General features: G+C 31.8%; 1 protein-coding gene across 2 annotated transcripts in view; it reads right to left on the minus strand.

The window, feature by feature from the left end:
- Positions 1-19,058, minus strand: part of LOC145268831 (TBC1 domain family member 13-like) — a 176,242-nt gene that overhangs the window by 155,873 nt on the left and 1,311 nt on the right. The window lies entirely within an intron of this gene.

A 19,058-nucleotide genomic window follows, 5' to 3' on the forward strand; every position in this document is an offset into this window, starting at 1 on the left:
GTTAACTGTGAGATATTAATAATTTATAGATGATATAAAAAGTTTTAAAAAGTTGTGAACCGAGCGAGCGCTTCTCTGAAAGAAGCCTTTTGTGGACATCGAGGAAAAGCGTACCTACATACATACATTTTCGCTTTTATATATATAGATAACACTTATTTATAAATATACAGAAAAATCTTTATGATGTACATACTCGTCACAGAACGAAGATGTCATATTCCAAAAATCATGTGGGTTTGGCTAGTAACTTTTCTATTTGAGTAAACAAAAATATTTTGTTGTCAAAGGTCAACTAAAAATAAATTTGTCCTTTTATTTCAATAAATCGCTTCACAAAAGAAATACTGAAGAAAAAGAAAAAGCGAAGGAACTGATTTGTCTTGTCACCGCTTTCAATAGCAGCCATGCCGGAAGTTAGGAAGTACGTTAGCTGACTATAACCTCAAACCATAAAATAAAAAAAAAATTCCATCAACATCATCATATTTATTTTAACGTCTGTTTTACATGTTGGCATGTGTTGGACAGCTTTAAGAAATTGACTTCCAAACGAACCCATCTCAATCCTCTTTCATATATTTTCTTTTACCGGGTGGAACAATAAAGATGTCGCCCTAAAGAAAAAACAGAACTACAGCTTTATTTTAAAACTTTTATTGAAAATAATCAATTCAGTTAACTTGATAATGTAATAGAACTGACATCTATTCAATAGAGCCGCCTTCAGCCTCAATCACCACTTCAATATGGGTCCGGAACTGGGAGCATGCCTTTTCCACAAGCACCGTCAAGAGCTCGGCAAATACGTTGCGATCAGGCTAGCTTTGGTGTTGTGGGTTGGTTGGTGGGTTATTTTACGGCATATCAACCCTTTTCAGGTTATTTAATGCCGAATGCAAAGATTTTGAAGAAAAATTTTTTAATAGAATATATTTGTTGTTTTCAAGTCGGTTTCTATTTAACCCATAGTTGAGACCCTAACAGGTATTACCACTCCGCGTCAGAGTGGACCTGGGAGCAATGGCATTTAAAGGGTGGCTCCATATTCCCCAAAGTCCGCAAGCTGGGGCCTCACCATTGGATATTGTTTAAGGTCATATCCAGGATCTTGTTGTTGTGGGAGTTCATGTTGGTGATGTTAAGTTATCATACGTGACTTACTAATGGTTATCATACGTGACTCACTAATGGTTATCATACGTGACTCACTAATGGTTATCATACGTGACTCACTAATGGTTATCATACGTGACTCACTAATGGTTATCATACGTGACTCACTAATGGTTATCATACGTGACTCACTAATGGTTATCATACGTGACTCACTAATGGTTATCATACGTGACTCACTAATGGTTATCATACGTGACTCACTAATGGTTATCATACGTGACTCACTAATGGTTATCATACGTGACTCACTGTCTTTAGGTTTTGGTTTCGATCTGAGATCAAGTATTTTTTTTTTTTTTTTTACTTACAACACAAATTGTCTAGAAAAAAATATAATACTCGCATGCAAATGTCTTGGTTTCTGTATGAATTAAAATATAATTCATATGCATATTTTACAGCTGGGCAACGCCGGGCGACCTGCTAGTTTTTAAAATAAGTCCTCAAATAATTAAATCACTAAGAATTCAGTCTCCAGTTCTGTGTAGTTTCTGGCTTTATTGTTTCCAAGAAAATTCTTCACCACTCAAACAAATGCCGTCCATGCTTCCAGTTCCACTTTATTCATTGAGTTTTCGAACTCTGGATCTCTGATGAGCTGTCGGATCTAAGGACCGTCAAAGATGCCAGCTTTCAACTTCTCCATAATCAATCCTGAAAAAGTCTGGCACAAGTAAGTGAAATAGTCACCATCTTTGTCCAGAGCCTTGTTAAATTGCTTGATTAAGCTTAGCTTGATGTGCAACAGAGGAAGAGTATTCTGTCTCTATCCACCAGACGGTCATTGATGACGTTTCTTTCTTTGCAAGGCACCAATTTCTCACGCATAGGTCAGTTCCTTTTCATATAATGCAAAAATTTAGGTAAAATTCAGTTGTAAAGTTACACTCTTTTGGAGCTTGGAGGTTCAATCCTCAGTGCAGGTGACACTTCAAATACAATTGCTTATTACTTAGGACTTCTATGCAGTCATGGCTGATGGAACAAGAACATGCCACCCCCATAGATTAGATAAAGAGGTCCATTCAAAATTCTATGAGTACAAAAAAAAAAAAAAAAAAAAAAAAAAAAAAAAATATATAAAAGCATGGGTAAGTTTTAACAAATGTTGAAAAAAAAAAATAAATAATAAAAAAATACAAAGCGCCAAACCTACTGTGATCCAGGTTAAATATTTTTAAGCAAAAAAAAATAAAATAAAATAATAATATTAAAAAAAAAAAACAGGAAGTTTAAAACTGGTTAAAAAAAATGAAAAGAAAGAAAAGTAAAAAAGAAAAAAGAAAAAAAGAACAAAAAGAAAAAAGAAAAAGAAAAGAAAAAAAGAAAAAAGAAAAAAAGAAAAAGAAAAGAAAAAGAAAAAGAAAAGAAAAAAGAAAAAAGAAAAAAAAAAGAAAACAGAAAAAAAGAAAAAACAAAAAGGAAAGAAAAAAGAAAAGAAAAAAGAAAAAAGAAAAGAAAAAAGAAAGGAAAAAAGAAAAAAAAGAAAACAAAAAAGAAAACAAAAAAGAAAAAGAAAAAAAAAAGAAAAAAAGAAAAAGAAAAAGAAAAAAAGAAAAAGAAAAAAAGAAAAAGAAAAAAAGAAAAAGAAAAAAAGAAAAACAAGAAGTGTAAAACATTTTTTGTAAACGTTACTTGCTTAAAAAGGAAAAATACAATGGAGAACTTAATCCCCATCTCAAAAATTCACAAACAGAAAACTCATTCATTCTAATCCTCGAGTGGGTTTGGGCCTTAATAAGCAGTGACTTAGTAATACAACAAAAAAGGAATATAAAAGCTTAAACAAATGTTAAAAAAAAAAAAAGCCACTGTAATGCAGGTTAAATATTTTTAAGCAAAATATTTTTAAGCAAAATATTTTTGCCGCTTCTACACTAGTGGAACGAAATTTCGGAAATCATAAAACTAAATTTCACATAAAAACAATGTTATCTACATATTTCTCGTATTTTTAAGATGATTATATCCAAAAATTACGAAAATCGATGAGGTAGAAAATTATTTATTACAGAAAATAGAATTCGAACAAAACTATTGTATTTGCTTATGTAAGACCCAGGAGAGTTGAAAAGGGAGGTAATTTTCCGTTTTGATTTAAACAAGATGGCCGCAATTTTTTTACCTGCTAACACGATTAAAGTTGTTTTCTTTAATAATTCAGTAATATTCAGGTAATTTCGACTGCATAATTTGGAAGCTAACATTGTAACTTATTAGAATTGAAAAAAAAAGGAAGTAGAAATCATTGTTTTTTTTATCTGAAAACTCTATTCATCGACTTCAAAATTTTGTTCTGATAGTGTAGAAGTCCCAATTTTTTGTATTTAAAAACAGGAAGTTCAACACTGGCAAAAAATAAAACAAGGAATATTACATGGTTTTCGTTTGTTATTTTTGTTACTTAAAAAGAGAAAACTACAATTGAGAATAGGTATGTAGTAGAGATTTAGAAGGCGGTCACAATGCGAGGAATGAAATATAGTCGTTGCTGGTAAGAGAAGAAAGACAACAAAATAAATTTAAAAAGCTCATGCTAAAGCAACAAGTTATAAACCAGAAAAAAAAAAATAGAAATAAATAAAAATTATAAACATATTAATTAACTAATCATACCATACATAAATCCCCCCTACTCACATTTGCTCCGAAGCCCCACATAGCTACCCAACTTCCGCTCCATCATCTAGCATGCTTTGAATTGATCTGTTACGCCCACCATTTGAAAAAGGAATTTTTCCGAAATTAATAATGGATATTGTCACAGACATAACAAGTAAGACATTTTACCAATACAACTGAATAAATATATGTATATATATAAAATATATATATGTACTTATTGATTTGTAAATCGCCACTTGTTCTCGTCTTCTCTTACCAATAACGACTATATTTCATTCCTCGCATTGTGATAGCCTTCTAAATCTCTACTACATACCTATCCCACACAATGCTTCAAGCAAACTACATATCAATCCTACAATTGAGAACTTAATCTTCCCCCCTCAACAAAAAAAAAAAAAAAAAAAATGAATAAGTTTAAACAAAAATACAAAGCGCCAAGCCTACTGCGATTGAGGTTAAATATTTTTCAGCAAAAAATTTTATATTTAAATAAACAGGAAGTTCAACACTAGCAAAAAAGAAAAAACACACACACACACAAGGAGTGTAACTTTCTTTTCTTTTTTTTTTTTTTTTTTTGTAAACGTTACTATTATTCAAAAACAGTAGAAGAAAAAATTTTTAAACTTAATTCCCAAACAACTTATTTTCGTTTACCTACTCATTTGTGACCTGTTCGAGTTAAAAACAATTTAATATTCTTTAAACTCAAGTGGAATATAAATATTAGTACTAATAGGATAATCCACACCAGATTAAAAAGCTCAATAAACCAAACAATAGAGCTTGTTATAAGAATAGAAAATTAAAAACTCTGTAAAATAGGATTTAAAAATATTTATTATTCCACAGGGAACACACAATGAACATTTAGAAAAACCCCTTATTCTACGAAATTTCTAAGAATATCTTTTCTTCAGAGGAAAAATATAAGCAAAATATTACTAGTAGTTATAATATATATATATATATATATATATATTATTGGTTTTAAAAGTTTAAAAAATGACTTAAGTGCCATCAGCTAGAATCGAAACCAAAGCATCCACGTTCACTACGAACTACCCCAACAGATAGACAGGAAAGTTATAAAACTAAACCAATTTTAGCTATGACTAGTTGACTTCTAGCGTTCCTGGCTTGTACAATATGCTTAAACACGATATTCTACTCATTTGTGACCTGTTCGAGTTAAAAAACAATTTAATATTTAATAGAAAATATAAGTTGTGGCTCCTACGAAATTTGAACCAGACAAAACCTAAAACTTAGGGTACTTATTCAGAATAAGGACTGCACTGAAATATTTAGAAATATGGAACGGGAACTTTTTAAAGCTATTCTCGTGCTTTCATCTAAAAATTTAATAAACGAAAGATATCGTAAAGACTGCATTTAATTTGAAAATTGTATCTCAAAATAATTACAGTCAGTATTCTGCATGAATACCAAACTTAGGGTTAGTTTTGGGTTAAAAAAAAAAAAAAAATGAAAAAAAAAGAAAAAGAAAGAAAAAAAGAAAGAAAAAGAAAAGAAAAAAAAGAAAGAAAAAGAAAAGAAAAGAAAGAAAAAGAAAAGAAAGAAAAAGAAAAGAAAGAAAAAGAAAGAAAGAAAAAGAAAGAAAGAAAAGAAAGAAAGAAAGAAAAGAAAGAAAGAAAGAAAAGAAAGAAAAAAAAGAAAGAAAAAAAAGAAAAAGAAAGAAAAAAAAGAAAAAGAAAGAAAAAAAAGAAAAAGAAAGAAAAAAAGAAAGAAAAAAAAGAAAGAGAAAAAAAAGAAAGAAAGAAAAGAAAGAAAAAAAGAAAGAAAAAAAGAAAGGAAAAAAAGAAAAAAAAAAGAAAAAAAAGAAAAAAGAAGAAAAAAAAGAAAGAGAAAAAGAAAGAAGAAAAAGAAAAAAGGAAAAAAAAAGAAAAAGAAACATTTTGGTTCCAATTATGCAGAAGTATTGAAAGTTTATATATTATTTTAATTGGCATTCATTGAAATGAGTTTTATTTATTGCGGACTATTATCCTCATCTTTTCTCAGTTGTTTCAAGACGTTTCGACCAACTACTCCTCTGGCCTTCATCAGGTGGTAACCGCTACAAGATAGGAACTGAATCTCCTAACTGCATTCTCAGCAATTACTGCCATCCATAGTTGTTGTCTTGTTGTCACCTCACCAGGTTTTCAGCCAAGTAAGCCTCTAGACGGCTTTGGGTAGGACTGAAACTGCTATCTTCAGACAATTCTCACCTGGAACCGTAGAGGTTCAACGTCTCTATCCACTACGCCAAAACATGGTGAAATGAAAATAACTATGGAAAGGCAGTAATTGCTGAGAATGCAGTTAAGAGATTCAGAGTTCCTATCCCGTCGCGGTTACCACCTGACGAAGGTAAGAGGAATAGATGATTGAAACATCGTGAAACAACAACTTAAAAAAAGATGATAGTTTCTTCCCTAGAACTGCTAGACTTTCGAACTCCCTTCCAGGATTCTGCTTTCCCAACTGTACTGACATGCAGAAGTTCAAGTGTAATGTGAACAGACATCTTGCTACTCATCTCCCTTCATAATACCCCGGCAACTTATGTCCCCGATAGTAACCCCCTACGTCAAAGTGGCACTGTGCCTTGTTTGGGGTTAAAATAATTGGACTATAATTCTCATCTTGGGTGTTATTAGCACAACGCTTCGGTCGCTGCAACCTGCGACCTTCTCCGGGTGTTGAAAACATGCTTCTTTTTCTCTACTAAGCAAAAGAGGGTTGGCTGTGCATTACAAGAATTCGAACCGTGAGTTTGCGGATGGTATCGATTACCTGATAGAAACATCGATGTAAACTGAATCGTGGGTCTCGATAAAGGTAAGAACATATAAACTCAAAGCTGCTTCACCATTGTTCAAACTTCAGGGCTCGAACTTCTGTTTCTTCAAACTCCAGGAATGCTCAGTGGAGGGAGGTCTTTTTTTATTTATTTTTTTTTTTTATTTACATGGAGGTCACTGCTTATCAAGGCCCGGAAGTCACTCGGGGATAAGGGTTATTGCGTGTACAGTAATCAATGGGATAGTATCGTAGTAGTCGTTAGTATTGGAGATTTGATAAAGTGTCTAACTTAAGGGGGTGGTTCATCAGGAATTTGTTTATGTTGGACTTGAAGACATCCAAGTTGTAGTCAGGTGGGAAACACGCAAATGGAAGAGAGTTCCACAGGTGTGCACATCTAAGAAAGAAGCTTTGTTCATGGAATCTACGTTTTGATTTAGGCACAGACAAAGAGTGGGGAAAATTATTGACAGTGGTTTCAACTAGACGGGTGTTTTTTGTGAAAGATTGGCGACGGGGGGACCAGAGACTGGAGCTCGGATGAGTACTTGTCATGGAAATAACGATAAAACAAAGACAGGCTCGCAACGTCTCTTCTGTGGGAGAGAGGTTGCAGGGAAAAGAAAAGGGCACCCCCTCACTAAGCCACGAAGTCTATTTTGTACTCTGTCAAGGCAGGATAGGCTGTTTTTGCAGCTCCAGCCCAGATGTGGCAGCAGTACTCTATCCTTGGACGTACTTGGCTTTTATACAGATAGAGAATTGCATCAGTAATGAGATATCTTTTGGAGCGGTAGAAGGATTCCACCATTTTCCCAGCGATCTGGGCAACAGACTTGATGTACGTGTTCCATTTCAGATTCCAACAGTAGTCAGCCATCATAACTGCATGCCAGTGACTCTGATATCTCTACCCCACTGTTCATCACTCATTGAACCCAAATTCTCAAAAAACCGATCCATACGTGAAAAAAAAGGTTTCTGAAATCAGTCGGCATGTTTTTAACAAGTTCTCCATAGTTTTTGGCTTTTTTGTTGCCAAGAAAATTCTTTACGACCAGAACAAATGCTTTCCATGCTTCCAGTTCCACTTTGCTCACAGAGTTTTTGATCTCTGATAAGCTGTTGGATCTAAGGACCATTAAAAATGACAGGTTTAAAATTCAATCCTGGAAAAAGTCTAGCACAAGTAAGTGAATCAGTCACCATCCTTGTCCAGGATGCTTCTATTTAACCTTGTCAATGAGGTCAAATAGAAGTAGCGGAGTTAACTTTTGCTGCGGGGCAGCTTTTGGGTTTGTTTATCCAACTTTGGCTGGTTGTTTCCCCAAGATGTTGAGGAGGGGGAAACCAGCTCCCCATTATCCAAATTGAATAGCAATTGTCTGATATCAGTTTGTCCCCACATTAATCAAAGCTGATTGCTTCTGGACATTCCCCGGTGCGATTGCCGGGAACAGTGCCTTAGCTTTAAATTAGTTTTGGTTTTATACAAAAAAGCTGAACGAACATAAGACGGGCTGAAATAGCAAGAATTTTGTAAAAATCGATGGAAATAAATCTAGATGCAACGAGTGTTCGCAAATCGTACATATTATGATCTAGAGGCTATATAAACACTTCTAAACGATAGTACCCCCCTCCCGGGACCGTCGGTGAAAAATGCCTTTTCGAGACATACAAAAAATGCGCACACGCATTTGCCTTTTATATATATATATATAGACTAACAGAGGGTACCCAGTGTTGCCCGGGTTTTTGGAGGTATGTGTGGTTTTGGGTAAATCAAAACTCCGGGGGGGGGGGGGGTAAAATTTTTAAAAAGTTTTGGTAGGTAACTGTGAGGATCGAACCCGAACCCTTGAGGCAAAGTTGGAAATTAAAGTGTGAGAGAGAGAAGAAAAAAAAAAAAAAAAAAAAAAAAAAAAAAAAAAACGTGAGACTTTAACCATTGGGCCACCGTGAAATACTAACAGAAGCGCGTTTGAATTTATTTAATTATTTAGAATTGGCAGGTGCACATTTTAATGACTTAATGAGGTCAACTTTGACTGCGGGATAGTATGTCATTTACTGCGGGAATGCTTTTTTTTATTTTTATTTTACCAAGATGTAGAGGAGGAGGGGGGGGGGCGGAACCAGCTCCCCATAAAAAGGGAAATGTCCAAATGGAATAGCAATTGTCTGACATAAGGAAAATATTTCCACATTGATCAAATCTGATTGCTTTCGGACATTTCCGCCGACTGGAAAAAAATACCGCCAGAATTAGTGTCGCTTTTATCATACGAAAAGGCCTAATCCACATGCGGTGAGCGAAAAATGTTGAATATTTATCTTTTCAAAGTCGAGCAAATTAACTCGTAGATATTATCATTTATATGTGATATAAAAAGTTTTAAGAAGTAGTGAGCCGACCGACCACTTCTCGGAAAAATACCTTTTACAGACTTTCTTTCTTTTTTTTTTTTTACACGATGGTCACCACTTATCAAGGCCTGGAAGCCACTCAGGGATAAGGGTTACTGCAAGTACAGTACGTTAGTGTGGAGATTTGATGAAGCGTTTACTTAAGGGGGCGGTTCATTAGGAATTTGTTAACGTTGGACTTGAAGACATCCAAGTTGTAGTCAGGTGGGAAGCAGGCAGACGGAACAGAGTTCCACAGGCGTGCAGTTCTAAGAAAGAAGCTTTGTTCATGGAATCCACATTTTGATTTAGGCACAGATAAAGAGTGGGGGAAATTTTTCACAGTGGATTCAGCTAGACGGGTGTTTTTCGTGAAAGATTGGCGAGGGGGGGGACCAGAGATTGGAGCTCAGAGATACACAAAAAGTGAACATACACACATACATACATACATACATTTTCGCTTTTATATTTATAGATAAGAAAATCAAATTTTATGACTAAAGGACGAGCGACAATCTTGCGACTCAATCTGGAAAACATTCAGACAGAAAAAGGGAGATAACTCCAAATAATTCAAACTTGCAAAATTTTAGAAAACCATTCTTAACATGAAGAGGAAAGTACATTTGAAAAACTCAAATTCACTTAAAGATATTTTCTTTACAAAAATAAAGCTACTTGATGAATTTACATGATTTTTGGAATACGATATTTTCTTTCTGCCACAGGTAGGTACATTATACACATTTTTCTTTCTTTTTTTTTTTTTCATGGGAGAGGAGGGGTGGTTCTGGACAGGAACCTTAAAATTAAACAAAATACTGGAGTTACGTTTCTTAATTTTAGAGATGAGGGTTGGTTATCCATAATATTCGGATTCTTTGGCACCCTTTATGACTGGATAGAGATCCTAAGTAATTCACAATTTATTTTTCGGTCACCCACGCTGAGAATTGAACCTTCAAGAGAATATCAGTTTACAATTGAATTTTTGCCAAGTACTCTGCTTGTAGCTTTATAGTGGATTTTATTGTTTTTGTTCCCTGCCCTGCAGAACATGAATGAGTTTTGCAATGGGAGAGGGAAAAAGGGTTACAGTATTAATGTTTGCTACATTTTAAGTTAGGAAACTAGTCAGGAAGTGGGGGAGATAGAAAGGAAAGAGGAAATAGGAAGAAAGAGAAAGGGGGGAGGTGGGTTGTTGTTGAATCAAACTTTTTAATTTGATTTGAACCCAAAACAATAAATGTTAAGGGGATCAAAATTAGGGTCAAAGTTAAAAAGAAACATTTGACCTCTGCAGTCTCTACCAAATTACTCAGCTAATTTTTGGTCTAAACATTTGAAATTTTACATTAAGTGTATTCAGACATAGGGCAAGTTTTTTTAACCGTTTTGGGGGAAAACATTTGGCTTCCAAGAGGTCAAAGTTGAAAGAGTTGGCCTTTGCAGACTCTACCAAAATGTAGGTTATTTAAACACGAGTAAAACCTTTTAATATATATATATACATATGCACATAAAGTTATGAACAGTTCATAGGGCCCAAGCAAAGCCGGGCTGAACCGCTAGTATATATATAATTATGTAATCTAAGAGCAAATCTTATCAAGATAAGAAAAGCTCAACCCTATTAAGAGGCGCAAACAATAATATTAAATGAAAGATGAGGAATATCATCTGAACTATGAGAAAAAGTTAAATTTTCCCTTTAACATTTCTTATTGTTCTGATGATATAAAAAACGTTATAACTTTTCTCATCTTTTATTTAATATTATATAATACTAGCATGGGTTCCCGGTGTTGCCCGGGTATTTGAAGTTGTGTGTTGAGTAAAACAAAAAAAAAAAGTGGCAGTAGGAAGGCAGGCTCAAACCCGTACCGCGAAGGAGGAAAAGAACAGAAAAAAAACGTGACGTCTTTGCTGTTATGACCACCGGCAAACCGGAAGTGAATTTAAATTAAGGCTAGACAATCGAAAAGAGGGGATGACTTTCGAAAATATCGATGAAAAAAGCGACCCCTCCCTGTAGAAAAGTGCCCAGTTGAGGGTGAAGAAATTAATGTTTTTAGCCAATTTTTTGGTATTTGTCATCTGAAGGGTTGAGCTTCAAAACGATACTGATCTTGTGAAATCCGTCGCCTCTATGGAAAGTTTTAGGCAGACATGCAAACATACATACATTTATATATTGGTAGCTCAAATTTTCGACCAAAACCGATTAAAAAGCTTGCCCTATCTCTAAATACCCTTTATGTAAAATTTCAAATGTTTAAACCAGAAATTGTCTGAGTAATTTGGTAGAGACCGCAGAGGTCAAATTTTTTTAAAAATTTGACCACTATTATGATTCCTTAACATTTATTGTTTTTGGTTCAAATCAAGTTATTAAGTTAGACCCATGTCCAAGGAACCTATATCTAAAATTTCAAGTGTTTCGACCCAAAATTGGCAGAGGAGTTTGGTAGAGTTCTCAAAGGTCAAATCGTTGAACTTTGTCCCAAATTTCCGTCCGAAAATGGATTACAAAAGATTTTCCCCAAATCTCACTACCCTGTATATCAAATTTTGAGTCTGTAGACTGAAAATTGACAGAGTTATTGTGTAGGGAAATGTACACAGACAGACACTTTCACTTTTATAGATTATTACCTATACATGTCTTTTGGAAAATCTTAACCCGCTTTTGATCTGGACTTTTACCAATATCAAATCGATTTTGTTTTGCTTTTATAATAAAAATGCAGATACGTCACAAATGTGTAGATACACCCAAATTGTAACTCATTTCTCACCTGTATTTCCTTAAAAATCTTGGCACCTATGCAGAACAGGGGCCATACTGAAATAACATTTAGAAATCCATTCTTAACATGAGACGCAAGGGGAGGGGGGTATTTTTTCTGTACTTTCACCAAACAATTCTATAAGCAAAAGGGTAGATGTGCATCTATGTTACTATGCTGAAATGATAACGTCATTATTTAGAAAACCATTCTTAACATGGGGAGGGTGTTTTGTAACTGTTGCGCACTTTCACTTAACAATTTAATAGAAAAATATATTGTCAATCTAATTTAAGTTGAAAATATTAAAAAAAAAAAAAAAAAAAATTGTGGCAACACAGATGCAGGAGCACTAACAAAAGATACCACAAAAATCTCATTTAACTTGAAAATCCGGGTTTGTTTTACAATCCAGAGGTACAAAAAGTTGTCAAAAAAAACAAACAAAAAAACAAAAAAAAAAAACAACAAATATATAACAAATAAATGTTATCAAAGGCAAGATAAGTTACTTTTCTACCTAACTGGATATTTTTTTAGTGTTTTCATTTATTCAATGTAATGGTAACATTTATTGGGTGGGTTTCTACCACCATTTTGATGTATTTCTTATTTTGAAGTAATTGTTGAGACTTAAAAGATGTAAAGACATGCCGCGGCCATTTTTTCTTGTTCTTCAAACACTAATAAACATGTTACATTAAATAAAAACACTAAAAACCTATCCAGTTTGGTAGAAAAAGTAACTTATCTTGCCTTTGATAAAATTTATTTGTTAGATATTTGTTTTTTTTGACAACTTTTTCGAACCTCTGTTGATTGTAAAACAAACCCAAAAAAATCTAAAAAAAAGTAGCATGGTCCATAAACTGCAGAAGTACCAAAATCCTTCATGTCGCAAACAGCAACATCATCTGAACAATAAGAAAAAGTTAAATTTTCTCTTTAACTTTTTTCTTATTGTTCCGATGGTTCAAAAAAAAAAAAAAAAAAAAAAAAAAAAGGCTTCCTTCAGTATTGACAGACTATGGATACCACCGGTAAGGGTGCCTGCACGTGAAATTATATATAGAAGTTTATTTTTTATTGCAAAAAATGTTAAAACTAAAATAAATTTTTTCCATATGGTTTCGTATTTCATTTAGTGTTTAGTGATTTCCGTTCCATACTTCCAGCATCTTCACTTTAAGTACTGAATTTTTGGCACCTACACTATTGGGACGAAATTTTGTCGTCGATAAATGGGGTTTTCAAATAAAAAAACAATGGTTTCAACCGATTTTTTTTTTTTTTGTCAATTCTTAGAAATTATAATAGTAGCTTCCAAATTATGCAGTCGAAATTACCTGAATATTACTGAATTATTAAAAAAACTTTAATCGTAGTAGCAGGTGAAAAATTTAGGCCATCTTGTTTAAATCGAAACAGAAAATTACCTCCCTTTTGAACTCTGTGTCTTACGATCATTTTCATCAAATTCTATTTTTTTTATTTTCTTTTTTTTAATAAATAATTTTCTACCTTATCGATTTTCGTAATTTTTGGATGTAATTATCTTAAAAATACGAGGAATACGTAGATACCATTGTTTTCATGTGAAATTCAGTTTTACGATTTCCGAAATTTCATCCTAATCATGTAGAAGCGCCGTTTACCTTTTTATTTTTATTTCTTTTGTGATTGTGCTGATTGTTTTAAACTAACGCATTTCAGGTGAAAACATTATGTACTTACATGGCATGTCAAAATCAGTATATATTCCAAAAAGAAAAAAAAAGAAAAAAAAGAAATGAAAGAAATAATTACAAGTAAAAACAAAGTGGTAATCGTGAAGAAAGAGAGAGCCTGTTTCCTCCGTTTGACTATAGGTGGCGTTACTGTCTGTCCACCCAGTTACGAAAGCACAAAATGTTTTCAATGCCACTCTTGAAATAAAAATAAATGTTTTTGTTATATTTTAATTTTAAACGTGTTTTTTTTTTTTTTTTTTTGCAAACATATTTAAGTTTTATTTTTTCAAACATATTTACGTTTTTTTTGTTGTTGTTTTTGCAAACATATTTAAGTTTTATTTTTCCAAACATTTACGTTTTGTTGCTTGTTTATTTTCAAACATTTACGTTTTTTTTTTGTTTGTTTTTTTGCAAGCATAAACTAAATATTTTTAAATATTTTTCTTTTTGAAAAGTTTGCTTATGCACTTATTGTACCGGTACCGCGCTATTTCTTAATAGTAGTTTCAAGTAAGATTCAGGTTTTACAATATCCTTTTTCAAATATATATATAAATACTCGCGGAAAAGGTAAAATAAGTGCAGAAAATTAAAAAAAAAAAAAAAAAAAAAAAAGGGAGGGGCTCATAAAAAGATTTAAAAAAAAAAAAAAAAAAAAAAAACGTTGATTTTTTTTTAATCATAAGAGCGTAAAAAATACTCGCCGAAAAACGGTTGTATGTTTAAAAGAAAAATATAGCAAAAACAAACGTAAATGTTTGGAAAAATAAAACTTATATATGTTTGCAAAAACAAAAAAAAACGTAAATGTTTGAAAAAAAATAAAACTTAAAACTGTTTGCAAAAAAAAAAAAAAACATGTTTAAAATTAAAATATAACAAAAACATTTATTTTTATTTCAAGGGTAGCATTATATACATTTTGTGCTTCCGTAACGGGGTGGACAGACAGTAACGCCACCTATAGTCAAACCGAGGAAACAGGCTCTCTCTTTCTTCACGATTGCCAACAAAGTTTATCGAGGCATTCCGGCATATTTCGAGACATTTTATTACTGCATTACTTCCCTTATTTTCTAGACGGTGGTAGATGATTTGGCGTCCCTGATGAAATGTCTTCCAACAGATATTTTGGCGCTTCTACACTCGTAGAACGAAATTTCGGAAATCATAAAACTGAATTTCACATGAAAACAATGTTATCTACGTATTCCTCGTATTTTTAAGATGATTATATAAAAAAAATTATGAAAATCGATAAGGTAGAAAATTATTTATTAAAAAAATAACATAATTTGATGAAAACGATCGTACGACACGAGAGTCCAAAAGGGAAGTAATTTTCTGTTTCGATTTAAAACAAACAAGAGGCGGCAATTTTTCACCTGCTAACACGATTAAAGTTGTTTTGTTTAATAATTCAATAATATTCAGGTAATTTTGACTGCATAATTTGGAAGCTACCAAAGTAATTTATTAGAATTGATATTTAAAAAAAAAAAAAAAAATCAGGAGAAACCATTTTTTTTTTATCTGAAAATTCCGTTTATCGACTAAAACATCTCGTCCCAATAGTGTAAAAGCGCCGATATTTTAACTGAAGAAATCACATTCTTAGACGAATTATTAATATTATTATTAGTCGTAGTAGTAGCAGTATTTGTAATATTACATGTAGTTTGGCGTAAAAAATGGTTTATTTACTTTTAAGAATGTTTCAGGGTTTGTTTTACTATACACATAGATTAGAAAGAGTTGTCAAAAAACAAATATAAAATAAAAGTTATCAAAGGCAAGATAAGTTACTTTTCTATCTAACTGGATAATTTTCTAGTGTTTTTATTTTACGTAACATGTTTATTCAGCTCGAAAAACAGTGTTTACCGATGTATTGGAAAATTAAAAATGGCGCCCGACTCTCTCTTTGACATGGTAAGTTTGGGAAAAGGAGTTAAAAATTAAAAAACTAGACAAAATACTGTTAGAAACAGGCTCAATATATGTTACCACGACATTAGGTGTATTCAGAATTTTGGGGGAATTTTTTACCCCCCCCTACACGAAACTGCGAATAAAATATAAAAAAAAACTCGTAATTTCTCTTTTAAAAGTGGGCTGTTTATTTTCTTTATGGATTATACTTCCAAAATAAACTATTAAAGTTGTATAAAAAGTAATAAAAATATTATTTTTTAAAAAACAGTAATTAAACTAGGCACCACCAAAAATGGCCGCAAAATCAAGTTGTTGTTGTTTTTTAAAACTAAATTACATTTATTAAAATCCATTATTTCTGAGTAACTTTTTTTTTCCAGAAAGATAAAACCCTGAATTTTATCATATAGAAAACAGAATAATGTAAAACTTTTTCTACTATTTTTAATTAAATTTTAAATGTTAAATTTTCCCAAAAAGTTAACAATTGACATTTGTCTTGCACAAAAAACGTACTTAAATATTAAAAAAAAAAAAAAAAAAGGTTTTTGAAATAATTAATCTATTTATTTATTGTCTAAGATTTAGGATGATTTTCTAAGAGAATATGCAAAAATATTATAAAATAAGTACCTGAATTTCAAATAATTCCACTTATTCATATAGGTAACCAGATATTTCGCATCGATGTAGAGTCGAGATCGACTGTTTACGTTTGCGTTTTATAAGAAAACTATGAAAGACCAAACAGGCCAAAAAAACTTATTTTTCAGTGACGAAAATTTGAATGTATTATTAAGCTGAGGCTGGCCAGTACCAGATGGGTGACCATTTGTATGAGTTTGTTTTTTAATGTGTATGTGTGTGGGGGCCAGACTCCCCAAAATGGGGGGGGGGCAATTTAAAGCAGAATAAAAAAAAATTATTTCAGCGCGTTTGGTCCACCGTAGTCGAAAGGCGGCAAACGTTTTCAAACGGGATCGAAAAAAAATGATGCTATTTTTAACACAAAGGGCACAACATTTATCGAAATTTTTTTTTTGTATCGATTATTCAAAGCATGCCCTGTTTAATAATGGTCATGCATTATTCGGCTCGCTAAAAAAAAATTGTTAATTTATTTATCAAAAATTTTAAAATGGCTTTTTTCGTATAAATATTAAAAAAAATTTTTTTTTGTTTTGCTTAACTTAAATTAATTATTTTACTTAACATATTCACCGAATTTCACACTTCAAAACTCAAAAGCGGGATAATTAAACACAATCGAAGTTCTGATATTCAGACGTCAAAATAAGGTATGCAAACAATTTTTTTTTTTTTTTTAATCTATAATTCTGTCCCTTACAACACAATATGTTTTGTTCAGTTTCAGATGATTATTTTAAGCATATTTGTTCCCACTTCAAAACAAGAGGGGGTTTTGTAAGCAAAAAAAATATATATATATAAATAACGTTTATGAAAAATAAGTACACTGTTATAAAGTTCATTCTTCTCCTAATAATCGCTGAAAATTTCGTATTGATCGGATAATTACCTGATTTTTGGTAGATTTTTAAAAAGACGGTCCGTCAAAAAGTACTGACCTGCCCCCCCCCCCCAGTTTTGGCGGTGCCTAAATTAAACCAATCGAATTTTACGAGTTAAGTATTTTTCAATTTTAAAAATCTATCAAAATTTTTCTATGGATTCTATTTTTACAATATTTTCAGGGTCACTGAAATTTTATGCTCTTTCCAATGACCCGAATATAATATTTTAGATAAACGTTTTTTTTTTTAATTCACGCCTCCTCCCCCCCCCCCCCATTTTGAAATGTCTATTAAAAAGTAAATAATTAATTTACTCAAAGTTTTATATATCACAAATTGAAGATAAAAGATCAATAAATAATATTCAAATTTAAAACAAAAAAGTACTGTTTTTTAGAAATTTACCTGTAAAGTCCGAAATTTAAAACCTTTTTTTTTCTTTTTTTTTTTAAAACACTTTTTTTTTTTTTAAATGAAACCTTGGTCCTTGCTCCTTTAATTGAAAAAAAAAAAAAAAAAAAAAAAGAAAATTAGGGTTTTACATTTTTCGAATAGTTATAAGTTTGGAAAGACAGGGGGGCGAATTATTCAATATATTTCACACATTCGTAAGGTCAGTTTCTGACACACCTACCGCGACATTGGCTGACATATTCTGTGGGTTTGTAACAATATTTTGTCTAGTTTTTTTTATTTTTAACTCCTTTTCCCAAACTTACCGTGTCAAAGAGAGAGTCGGGCGCCATTTTAAATTTTCCAATACATCAGTAAACACGGTATGTTTTTAGAGCTGAATAAACATGTTACGTTAAATATAAAAACACTAGAAAATTATCCAGTTAGGTAGAAAAGTAACTTATCTTGCCTTTGATAACATTTATTTGTTATATATTTGTTTTTTTTGACAACTTTTTCCAATCTATGTGTGCAGCAATACAAACCCATGTTTCACAAGAAAAAGTTAAGTTACAAGAAATAAATTTTTACACATTTTTTAAATAAAAATAACAATTGTTCACATTGTTCGAATTATTTTCATATAAAATGTTAATAGATACTAAAAAAAAATATTATATTACATATTATATGTTATGATACATAATATCTGCTGAAAGACGTTTCGTCGGCGACGCCGAATCATCTACCACCGTCTAGAAAACAGGGGAGGTAATGCAACAATTAAATGTCTCAAGGAATATGCCGGAATGTTTTTATCGAATTATCGAGTTTGGTACTTGTACAGTTTAATCAAGACATTAAAAAATGAAAACATCGAAAAAAAAATAAAATAAAATAAAATAAAATAAATAAATAAAAAAATAAAAAGTTTATATTGTACGTATCCGTTATGGAATGAAGTTCGAAAAAAAAAAAATTCACTTAATTTCATAAGGTAGTTTTTTTGTTGTTTTTTTTTTTTGTTTTTTGTATATATAGCGAAAATACAATTTATGATACCGAGCAAAAGGTTCTATTTTTAGGGAGAAAAGCTAGTATTAAAGATGGGGAGGGAGTGTCGGCGCTTTAAACTGAGTTATCTCCTCGTGGCGTGTTCAAAAAATTCAAAGATGGCTGCTTTCAACGCGCTGTCATAAAAATGTTTTTTTCCGCTATAAAAAAAAAACTACTCGATCAAATTAAGTGACATTTTTTTTTTCGGAGATCTTCAGTCCAAAATGGATACGTACAATATAATCTTTTCGATGTTTTCATTTTTTTTTTTTTTAATGTCTTGATTAAACTGTACAAGTACTTCGAGTTGGTGTGGAAGAGTTGTGCGACCAATTTTGTATGAAAAACCGAATTATCTCCCTTGATTCCAAATACAGTCCGCCATTGTTAAACACAAAGTGTCAGAACTTAACTGCGGAGGAGTTTCTTGTTATATATATATATATATATATATATATATATATATATATATATATATATATCAGTGATATATTATATCACATATTCTATTAGACGATTTTTCACAATTTGTTTTGGAATTTTATGCTAATTCCGATATGGCATGCCAGTACGTAATAATGGGG

Source organism: Euprymna scolopes, chromosome 44, assembly GCF_053919585.1.
Source record: "Euprymna scolopes isolate OS-2025 chromosome 44, ASM5391958v1, whole genome shotgun sequence".
NCBI classification, from domain to species: Eukaryota; Metazoa; Mollusca; class Cephalopoda; order Sepiida; family Sepiolidae; genus Euprymna; species Euprymna scolopes.